The sequence below is a fragment of the Mugil cephalus genome, chromosome 5, assembly GCF_022458985.1.
Source record: "Mugil cephalus isolate CIBA_MC_2020 chromosome 5, CIBA_Mcephalus_1.1, whole genome shotgun sequence".
Classification (NCBI taxonomy): Eukaryota; Metazoa; Chordata; class Actinopteri; order Mugiliformes; family Mugilidae; genus Mugil; species Mugil cephalus.
In genome coordinates, this window is record NC_061774.1 from 24473346 (window position 1) to 24485344 (window position 11999).

The following is an 11999-nucleotide window of genomic DNA, read 5'->3' on the forward strand; positions in this document are numbered from 1 at the left end:
AAGGCAGCTATATATACACATGAGGACTGAGGGATGACAAGACACAGGTGAAACACATGACAATCAACGCAGGTGAAGCCAATAAACAATCAAGAGACAAGGAGGCACAAGACAGGAAACTAGGAACTTAACAAAATAAAACAGGAAACACAACATGACATGGACAGACATGACAAAGCCACAAAGAAACACAATGGACAGGAAACTAGGAGACATGACAAAACAAAACAGGAAACACAAATCATGGTCACAAAATAAAAGACAGACAAAGAACCTTGACACTATAAATTTAAACTTGCATCTTAATTGTGACCCTGTTCTCTCCTACTCTGTCCTCCTCATCATAAAAGCCTCGTATTCTGTGTTGTGGTTTAACCTGAGGTGTTTCACAAGGTTTGTTGTGTTGCCACAACTTCATAGTTTAGTTACTTTCCACTGTGTTCCTACATCACCTCCAATGACTGAAGTATTGAAAGTATCGATACTTTGATTTGAGAATCGATTTTAGAGCGTAAAGACCTGATATCGGAAGTATCGACATTTCAGTATAGATCTGCACATCACTACTATATTTATATAAAGTCTATGATAAATACTCTCACTTGCCAGTTCATTGGGTTCACTAGTGAAAACAAATGAATCAGAACGTAATAGTTCTGCACTAAAACCTCCGGAGGCGGTTTGTGTTTGTGGAACTATTGAATCTTACAGTTGTCACAGTTTCGGGAGAGTGAGGACTTAAATGCAACACACTAAGAGGAGGCAACAAAATTACTTTAATAAAAACAAAAACAAACAAACAAAAGAACAGAATGTAAAAGAGCTGCAGGGAGGGCAGGGTAATCCAAACACACTAACCTGCAAGAAACTGCCGAAGACCAGAAATCAGGTTAAGAACACGAGGAACTGAACAGTGAGACAAAATGGGGGTAGGAGAAAAGAAGGTAACGCCACAAAGAGAAAAGCACTCACACACGGGGTGATGGAATTACAAGAGAAAGGTGAGACCAAAGAGGGCTGGTCCCACGCAGACAAAAGACGCAAGACACAAGACAAGACAGGTGAGGGGAATCACAGAGAGACGGGAAGTAAGAAGAAAAATGATGACAAATTAAAGCAGAAAACACAAAGAAAACCACACAGGGTCACACAAAACATCCAAAAAGTGGGCTAGGCCAAATAACAGAAACACTTTAGTGTTTATGAAAATCCACATGCGGAGCTTTCACGCACCTTTTACCTGCAGCAGCCTCCTGCTGATATTTGTTGTTATTTATTACCCACACTACCTTGTATATAACATATATTTCTTCTGTTTCTTGTACATTTGTTCATATGCAAATTTTGTGCATTTGTGCTTGTACTATTTGATTGTATTTTACTAGATTTTTTTAAATTAAATTAAATTAAATTTTTTATTTTTACTTGTGGTTTTTTATGTGAGAGTGTTTGCTCCTGTGACCAAGCAATTTCCGCTGTGGATTAATAGAGTAAAGTCTAAGTCTGCAGGAAGTAAACTGTATAATCCTGGTAATTCCTGTTTACATTTGCACTTTATTTACTCTACTCTTGCAGCTTAGGTCTTCAACCCCCCTAGGGGTTCCACCGAGGTACTGCAGGGGGTTTGCAAAATCTTTGGTTGATTAGACATTTATTTTTTTATATATATATATATATCATTTTTTAATTTCCCCCCACAATCTCCCATCGCACATTTGCAAATTTCTTTAAATCTTTAAACACATCAACATAAATCCATCATATTTCAGTAAAATATTATATATATATGTATGTATATATGTGTGTGTGTGTTTGTACCAGTTAGCTATATTTATTTCAGGTATGTTTATGTCACCTTATGTTGCACGTTTGAAATAAAAAACTTAGTATTTGAACCTCTATATTATTTGAATAGCTTAGCATTGAATGCAAAATGATAATAATAATATACATATAAATAGCACTTAATCTTAATCTTGGCCTAACTTTGCAGACCCCGGTCTTACAGTCATGCTCACATCTACACTGACTGTTTACAGCATAGATTTTTCTCTTTCTGTTGTTCTGTTTTTGTTCTTAAAAGTGTCCTTTCCTTTTAAGCACATGCTGCTCACACATGTGCCTTAAATTATCCCCCGGGGATAAATAAAGTTTTCTGAATTAGTTTTTCTCTCACAGATGTGAGCAGCTTCTTGGATGGAGGTCGCGTCGTCCTTTTGAGTCATAAAGTAATATCGATAAAACAGTCAGCGTGTGCCTGAAACAAATACCTGCAGGGCTGGATGCACAGAGCAACAGCAGACAATTTAATTTTAAGGGAAATTTCATTTCTGTCATTCATCACACCTCCGGTTCTTTGTTAATAGATGGAGGAGATGATTTGGGGGAGAGAAAAAAAACAAACAACATTTTAATTAAAGGGCAGCGTTATCAGTCAGGTGGGGAAGTGCTTATCACAGAGGACGAGGTGAGCTGGATCTCCTCTGGCAGGTGATAAAGACTAAGCTAACACTCCTTGGCATCAATTAGTCTTTGCCGTAAGTGACTTTAGCGCACGGCGCCGAATCACGGTCGCTACACGTTGTATTTACCGGTTAAACATACTTAGCATACAGTAGCACTGCTGTAATAAGGAGGTCCATTTACATAGCATCCTCCAATTTCATTGAGCCATATGATAGCCACGCTGAAGGCAGATAACAAGTTGCAGAGCATCCGTTTATTGGTCCCATCATTTCCCAGAATACACTCGCAGTGAGGATGTCCCTGTCGCCTAGCAACTCCTAGAGATAAAATTGGACAGCAGCCAAGCATGAAAGTCATTCCATAGAGCGAGGTAAAGAGGATACCATTGCCATTTTTTTTTTTTTTTTTTTTTATGCCGTTATGGCGTCGCAGTGATTTGGAGTCACTTTTATCTGACCCAAATTTTGGGAAAGCGTTGATGTGCTTGTAAAATGTCACTTAGGGGTTCGACCTGCACCTGAAAATGGTGCGCGAGATAAATTCCCTCCGTGATTCAAACCGACCCGAGCGAGCGCGAGGCGCGAGTTCAGCTTCAGTTCAGTTCTTTATCTCTTATTATCCACAACAAACATGTAACCGGGGGCGTGTGGAAACAGCTGTTTGAAGAACCGGATATGGGCACTGAGCATATTTACTGAACGGCTACTCTTAACTATGTGTGGTTTCATATGTGTGCACTGATCAGGCGTAACACTATGAATTAATATTGTGACGGTCTCCCTTGTGAAACTGCAAAACTGTTGTGACTCATCAGAGAATGAACAGAGCGTTAGTGTTAGTGATGATCCCACAGATACTTGATACTACTTTGCAGGCCAGGTCAACACCTCTTCAAGTTTTTTTTTGTTTTGTTTGTTCATGTTTTTGAAGTAACATCCACATAAATGCCAAGTCCAAAAGTTTCTCAACAGAACACTGAATTAAGACAAGATAGGTCAATGTTATTTACTTATCCTGCCAGTGGTTATAATGTTGTGGCTGATCGGTGTAAATATCACACTGATTTAAAAAGATAATAATGTGATAATTTATATATATCTATATATTTTAACTTTCACAGATGTGTGGCATCTGAAGTCCATTGTTTTTCTTCCCTGCCGGAGTCTTGATAAACTGGGTTGTGCGAACTTAATTGGAATCAGGTTGTGAGTGTGTTCTTTTTCTCAATGGAAACGTAATTAAAAATCCATCGCACTCACTCAGTCAGTCACTCCCACACACAGTCTGGGTTTGACTGCAAAAAACACTGTCTTTTTTACCTCGTATTTACAACGAATGACTTCTTGTGTGCCGTTCAAAAGTAGAATAAAGTGCACTCAGATATGTCAGTGAGTTTGCACCGTGCTGTTTTCTGGAATGCACAAAGGAAACAGAGCAGCGAACGACTAACGTTTGGAAAAACAAGATTTCGATCGTTGCAATAAATCTTTATCATTTCCTGTGAGTACAAAACTGAAAGTCACGGTTTAACCGGCGAAAAACATCCAGTTCCTACACGATGTATAGTGCACCAATCAGCCATAACATTATGGTCACCAGCCTTAATATGCTGTGTAAGTTGACCCAAAATAGCCCTGGTGCATTTAGACTTGTTGGACCCCACTACACCTCTGAAGGTGAGTTTCTGGGACCAAGACATTAGCAACAGATGACGTCCTGCAAGTTGTGACGAGTGGCCTCCATGGATCGAACTTGTTTGCTGAGAACATCCTGCACATGCTTGAACATTTTGTTGTGTTCTCCGAACTATCGAACTGTTCCTGAATGATGTGTTTTTCCTCCTTGGTTGTAGGACAAGGGCTACGTATGTTACCAGGGCTACCCAGCTCCTCAACTCACGATGAACCCCCAGTTTATCACATCCACTTATGTTCCTATACTTACATCACTCCATGAAATGAATGAATGAATAAATAAATAAACCAACTGGACTTTTGCTGCAGACTGAAGGTGTCATTGCACTACACATTTATACACTACTCATGACCAAGTGTGTGTTTCTTTTTTCATTTATTTTGTGTCTACACACTCCCAGTTAAAGGTTTTTACAACAGCACACAGCATCCTCTGGTATAGTTGGTCAGGGCTTCATCCTACAGCGAAATAATGACCCAAAACTTTAGTCCAAGTTATACCAGAACTACCTCTGGATAAAAACAACACGGAAAGCTTGAAAACATGGAGTGGACCATGGTTCAGTCTCCAGACTTCAACCATGTGGAGCTGGTTTGTGATGAACTAGACAGAAGAGTGAAAGCAAAACTCCCTACAAGTGACACACATTTCTGGGAACTTCTGCAACAAAACTGGGAGGAACTCTGAAAAATATTTGATTTCCATTTCAGAAAGAAAGAATGTCACAAATATGCTCAGACAAAGATGGCTCCTCTGATGAGTTGAAACTTATATATAACCCATACATAACCCATTCATAACCCAAAATATATTTTGGGTTATGTCCTGGTTCCATGATGTTTTTTTTTTTAACTTCAGTCGTTCATTTGGTCTACGCTTTCATTTCAGAGTAAAATGAGAAAAATTGAAGAGTTTTAAAACTTTTGACCAGTAGTGTATGTATTACCCTGTGTTACCTAAATCTCCGGGTTTGAGTCCAGCTTGGGCCTTTCTGGGTGGAGTTTGCATGTTCTCCCTGTGTCTGTGTGGGTTCTCTCCGGGTTCTCCGGTTTCCTCCCACCTCCTAAGACATGCTCGTTAGGCTGATTGGTGACTCTAAATAGACCCTAGGTGGTTGTTTGTCTCTGTGGTAGCCCTGCGACCTGCCCATGGTGGACCCCGTCTCTCGTCCGACCCTAGTGAGGATAAGCGGTAGCAGAAGATGAAATGAGATGAGATGTTACCTAAATCTTTTCTACCTTGTTGCCTGCTCTGTGTTGCCCCCTGGTGATAAATAGAGTTTTCTGAATCTGAATCTGCTGAAAGAGGCCACCGCTGTACATGAAATGGTTACATGGTCTGTAACGATGTTTATGCAGGTCTCCTGGAACAACACTGCTTCCACCGGCTTGCATCCTTTTCCATAGAGTCTCCTGGTGCCATCCACTTGATGCAAAAGAAAGCAGAGATTTATAAGACAAGGCCACTTTCTTCAGCTGCTCCAACATCTGGTCCAGTTGTGGTGCTGAGAGACAAGCATACTTTCACAATGCTCCACCACCTAATCAGCTAGAATGCAGAAATCCACACGTTTCAACATTTCTGAACGCTTCACACTTCGGCTGCTCCAGTGCTCTGAGTTCAGGTTACACAACTCGTCTTCACTCATATCTACTTAATTCTCGTAGACAATAATGTTCATTAAATTGGCCCAGGGTTGTTTTTTGTGTGTGTGTGTGTGTGTGTTGTGATCGTGCTGCTGCATTGATCACCGTCCAAGTGGTAAATTGATCTGTTTTCTATCTTCTCTTATTTAATAATGCAGTGAATTAAAACTGCCCGAGGGGGGTCTTCTCCACTCACTGTGAGATCGTTTCTCAGCTGAAACCGATGAAAATGCTGTTACAGGTTTCAGGAACGCTTGCGAGATTCATTTCTCCGTAGGTGGAAGCGAACAATAGCAGCCTGGCTTGTGGTTTGACCGAACTGTAAACCGAACTCTATCCTGCAGAAATGGACGCTTTATTTCTCTTCATGACTGCTGCTCTGTAACGCTTGGGAGAGGAGTGGTAGCGTGACACCTGAAACCGAAGATGACGCTGCGGTGAGTCACTGACAAACTTTTGGTTCTGTCGGTGGGTTTCCAGGAACGAGAGAAGCTGTTGTTTTTGATGGTCTACAAATGGATAATTTATCTTTTCTCGAGTCAAAATGTTCCACTTCGCTGCAAAGAAAATGCATTTCTTAAAAAAAAAAAAAAACACCAATGTTATCTTTCATTTTTATCCGCTTCTGTCTCTGCATTTCAACATATTCCAACAGGCCGTTTTAATTGTTTCGCAGGGAGTCAGGGGAGGACTGGTGGTTTGGTAAAGCTTCACAGGTTGGGACATAAAAGAAACATTCGAAAAACCAACAAAGCTCAAACATCAAGAACAAGAATGTCCCTGGGGATTAAAAAAAAAAAAAAACAACCAAACTCAGCACTTCACTATTAAATATAAAGTAGGAGGGCGGATTTCGACAGACACTGTACTTGATTTGTTCCTAACACATGACAGGTGTTGCTAAGAAGAGGCTCATTCATCGGAGACAGAAACAGCTCGGCCCAGCGATCCAGTCAGCCCATAGCTCGGCACACTTAATGTGTTTTTGTCAGTGGGAAAATTCCAGCGCTGCACTGCGTCCCATGTGGTTGTGGTTTGGGTGAGAGGCACAGTAATGCGTTTGTGACGCAAGAGGGAGGAAATTGCAGAAGCTTCCTGCACAACTGTGCTTTTGTACCACTTCCAGGTGGATACCGGGCCAGTCTTCAGGCAAACAAGTCCTCCGCGCTGCAACCGGAGACGAAGGAGGATGGTGCAACAGCACAACCCGAAGGCTGGAAGAGGTGCTGCATCTGTGACGCTTCTACCTCCTTCCTGGAAACCGACACACATACTGTAACTTTGGCAGATGAATAAAAAGAGAAGAGTGTGTTTGGTGTTTTGGGGTGAAATCGGTGCCTCCAAAACAGTTGTGGCTCATCAGAGAATGGACATGGCTTCTTCTGAGGGTGTCCTGTGGGGTCTGTTGTTAGTGTTGGTGTTAGCTTTGGGTCCTATGGGTTGAGGGGAGGGGCCTCTGTGGATCATCCCACAGACACTTGATCAGTTTGGGATCTAGCGAATTTGGAGGCCAGGTCAACACCTTGCGTGTGTCCTTGAGTTGTTCCTAAACCATTTTTGTGTCTCTATTCTCTGTTCATGGTGCTGATGGTCACATAGGAGTGGAAATAGGAGCGTGGACTTAACCGTTACAAGTACATTACGGAAAGAATCAAGAAATGTTTTGCCATCTGCGCATACACACATAGGAACCGAGAGTCAGACAAAAAGACACAGGAAAGACACACAATTTTATAAAGAAAAGACACATACAACTGTATTACGTATAAAAAGTGCACATTAACTAGTATTTAAAAAGAGGGGAAGATTAAACCATTGTATTGCACTAGGCCCAGTTATTTTGGGTTGGCCAGGAGCCTCACTGTAGAAGGGAAAATCATGTTCTGTGTGAGATGATGCTGTGTCACCGCTATGGGGTGGGACTGCCTAGTCTGGTCTGGTCTACATGGTTGCTTCATGTCGCAGTAGTATCCATGAATGCCAGGTAAAAAGTTTCCCAGCAGAACCTGCCCCCTTAAATACTGGCACATCAGTCGTTTGAAACATTTTAATATCCTCAATTTCATGTAAAAACATTTGGACTGAACACACGAAGAAGATTGTGTTCAGATTGTGACCTCTTTTAAGTCGCTAACTTAAAAGAAAATATTGCATTTTAATGATAAGCCATGTTTTTATTACGTATAATGAGAATATTCAAAGTCAGTGGAGTCCTCACAGCAGGTTCTGGTTTCAAACCCACTAACTGGAGCCTGTCTGCATGACATTCGCATGGTTCTCCCTGTACCTCCTGGGTTTTCTGCAGGTGCTCTGGCTCTGTCCTCCTCACTGACATACTTGCTGGGTTAAATAGTCGCTCTAAATAAGCCGTAGTTGTTGTGCACATGAGTGGTTGCTTGGTTCTGTCAGTATCTGTACAATGTGTACCCCGCCTCTCGCACAATACCAGCAGGCGCAGGCTTCAACGCTCTGCAGGATAATGGACAATGGATATTATTTATTTAGAGAAAATGCTGTTGTTGTTGTGTCCAGAGAGCAACGCCATAGGTGAAGCATACATATAATACATGATATTCATAATAAACTGCATTCTCTGATGGCCACAGGTGGATATAGGAGTGGATATAGAAGAGAGGATTTAACCATTACATTGGTGTAAAAGTACACAAGGTTTCTTAAAGACGGGAGATTGTGAAAGGTCAAGCATGGCATCCTGGTCATTGCAATGTCGACATTATGTGTAGTTTTTATTTAAAAGAACAGCCATATTTATATATCTGTGTATATGGCAACACATGGTAGATGGATTGGGTGCCCCGGTAACCATAGTAACATGCAGGCAGTGTGACATTGATCACATTTCTAATTAAAACCATCAATCAATCATCCTGCAGATCTAGACTGGACGTATAGATATCAACCAAAACAAAAAAAAAAGGGTGAAATTTCCCAGTTTGGGATTAATAAAGCATCTATCTATATATATATATATATATATATGTCTAAGCTTTGCAACTGAAAATAAATACAGCTAGTTTAATCAGGAGGAAAGAAGGTCACTATCAATTTACTAAGACTTTCTTTACTAATGCTGTGGGTCAAAACCATAGACAGCATAAAGATGGACGGAGGAACTGCTCCTCAAAAGTGAAGTCAAAGCAAGTAGAGCTCCCCCTTGTGGCCGGCTGCAGTATAGGTCATAAGCTTCACCCCCTTCATGGTAGTGGATCGGACTTAGACCTAATTAAAACACTAAACTACACATCACGGATGGTTTCTGTCATTTTAGGTAGTTAGTATAATGTTGATGCATATTTGAGGGTCAATCTTTTGGATAAGTTTTGCTTTATTTAGTCATTTGACGCCATAGAAACAGGATGTGACACAATGGCCACTACTGAATGAGAAAATAGCATCAGTTTGGCCAGTGCAAGGAAGAAGGGACACGTTGTCCATATTATAAACAGCCAATGGACAAAACATAATGAGTTTGTATTTTAAGGTGCAAAATTTCTTAGTGTCTAAGGTGCAAGGTGTTTAGTATTCAGATTAGTTATTTTTCATACCAGTAGGGAAATACCAAACATCCTTGTGTTTCCGATTATAAGCCATTGGGACAATCAAATAAAACTATAGGAAAATTAACTGGGACACTGTGCCACCTTCTGAAATGGGACTACAGTTATAAACAGCATAGAAGCAGCATCAAACCCATCGTCTGAAATTAGTTTATATTTGACGTACAGGTTCAGATGTCTCTCTGGAAACAACTACGACAAACTGAAGCAACAATCATATTCTGACTTAATCTGGTTTTAATCACACGGGTGCTTTGGTCAGGAATAATATGTGTTCACAAACTGCCTTCTGCTGTAATAAACCTTGGCCTAAATCATGCTTTTTTTTGCTTCATAATTGCAAAATGCTACATTTCCCATCTGGCCAACATTTTCCATCTGCTACGGTGTATACAGTAAGTGTCTGACTTTCACTAATATGTTGCTCATAATGAACAGTCCTAAGTTCTAATGTGAATATGTGAAACATTTTGGTAGTTTGGAGCAGTATGATGGAGAGCTTTATTTATTTGTTTATTTATTTTACCTCCCAACACTTCATTTCTGAAGGTCCATTATTAAAAAAGTTTTAGTCATCAAAACATCTGTTTAATTTAAACAAGCATAAAACAACATCTGTGTGCCATTAGAGAATTGCTGGTAAAAATCTATTTGTTGCACTAAATGACCTGCTTTCTATAAAGCATGAAGGGAGGGAGATTCATTCTTAACCTCTAGCACCCTCTGCTGTTTAACTAGAAGTACTGACACAAAATAAAGAAAATAAATAAATAAATAAGTTGTGTGGACATCATTCAGGACTATTAGACTCATTAGTCATTAGTCTCTGAACATTGTTGCCATGGTTTTGGACTTACTATCCTCATATTTGTTGTATTTTTTTCTCATCCATACTATAGTGTCACTATCGAGGGTTTTTGGGAGGTCTGTGTGTCTACTACTGAATCTTAGCTGTAATATAAAGCAGTGCATTCTGGGAAGACATCTAGATTCAGTGTCTTATTTGACAGGATTAGATAAAGTAGCCTTGGTAACACTTTATAATAACCGCACACAGTAAAGCATTCGTAAATACTCCATTCGTCACTCATAAAGAATCGTGTCTATCTGGGACATGAGTAAGCAGTTTATAAATGCACTTGTATTAAATACTTAATTCATAAGCAGCTTTATAACGTTTTTAGTAATTATGTTTTCTTTATTTGCAACTTAATTTATTTTTAAACATTGTGATATACGGCCTAAATCCTAAAAAACTAAATAGTTAGCGTGGATTTGTCACATCTGAATGTCAGCTCCCTCCACACATACTCTACAACACCCCCTACAGGAAGAATAAAAAACAAAAAAACACTTTAACTAAAAGAATAGATGGATAAAACAAGGGAAAAAACACAAAATAGACCCCTAATCACAGTCCAATGAGCTGTTTATCATTTATAAATTAAATATTAAAGTATTCAACTGGTCATCATTGGTTAATAACATTAATTTGAAAGTATAAGTAAATAATGAATAAACTACTTCAATGTAAATTTCATTATTTGCACATGTACTAGTGGAAACTAAGTGTGTTAATAAATGGTTTATGTTCTTACTGTAATTCAAGGTTTATTCAGTAAGTTACAAAAGGTGCAGTGGTTGAACTGTTTTGTGCGCTCATCTAAAGTGATGAATATCTGTGACTTGTAAAGTCTTCACAAAGGAGATTTAGACACTGAGTTATGTTCTGACAAATGGGATAAACAGATGCAAAACAGAACGTTATTTGTTTCAACTGATATTAAATGAAGAAGAAACGTCTGCAATCCCATAAAATTAGACTTCCAGAAAACACATGTGTAGGAAAATTCACCGCGTAAACAGTAGATTGGAGTCCAAAAAAAAAAAAATAAAATAAATAAATAAAACAGTGACAGCACTGACCTGGTCACCCTTTGATTTAAATATGCTGAAACCGAATGCTGATGGAAAACCCCTATATAACCCACCGTAAACCTGCCCTTTGTGTTTTCCTTCCCGGCACAGACGTTTGAAAGCAACAGGCAACAGCTCAATTAAATGCATGTGTGCGAGTGTGTGTGCAGAATGTGTGCCGCATATTTGAGAATCTTTTCAATGCAGTTATGAGACAATAAAACACAAATCAAAGAGCCATCTGCAGGGTCCCCGTGACAGACCCCTTCATGGCCTGCGTCACTGTGACGTCACCGTGGTAACTGGAGGCAAACAGAGGGAAGCTTGAGGTGAACACTGTCACTTTCAACCAGGAAAATGTCGCCTTGTTGTAGCTTTGGCTGCTAAAACCAAAAAAAATCACAAACACTAACTTAAAGCTTTATCACATACAAGCCACTGCCAGTCGTGGACAACTTTGGTTTTGCTCTGGCCCTGAGATTATGTTAAATTAGTCCTTATTTAGGGGATTTCTTGTTAATGCTAATGCTAATCACGAGCTAACGCAACGTCAGTTTCCTGTTTCAGGCGTGTCCAAGCAGAAGTTGCATTTACTACGTTACCCTCCACAGTGGTTCCACTTACTTGTAATATCTTTGTTGGAAAAAGGCTTCTCTTGATAAATACAGACCAGACTTCGTCCCCCCTGTGTCCTTCT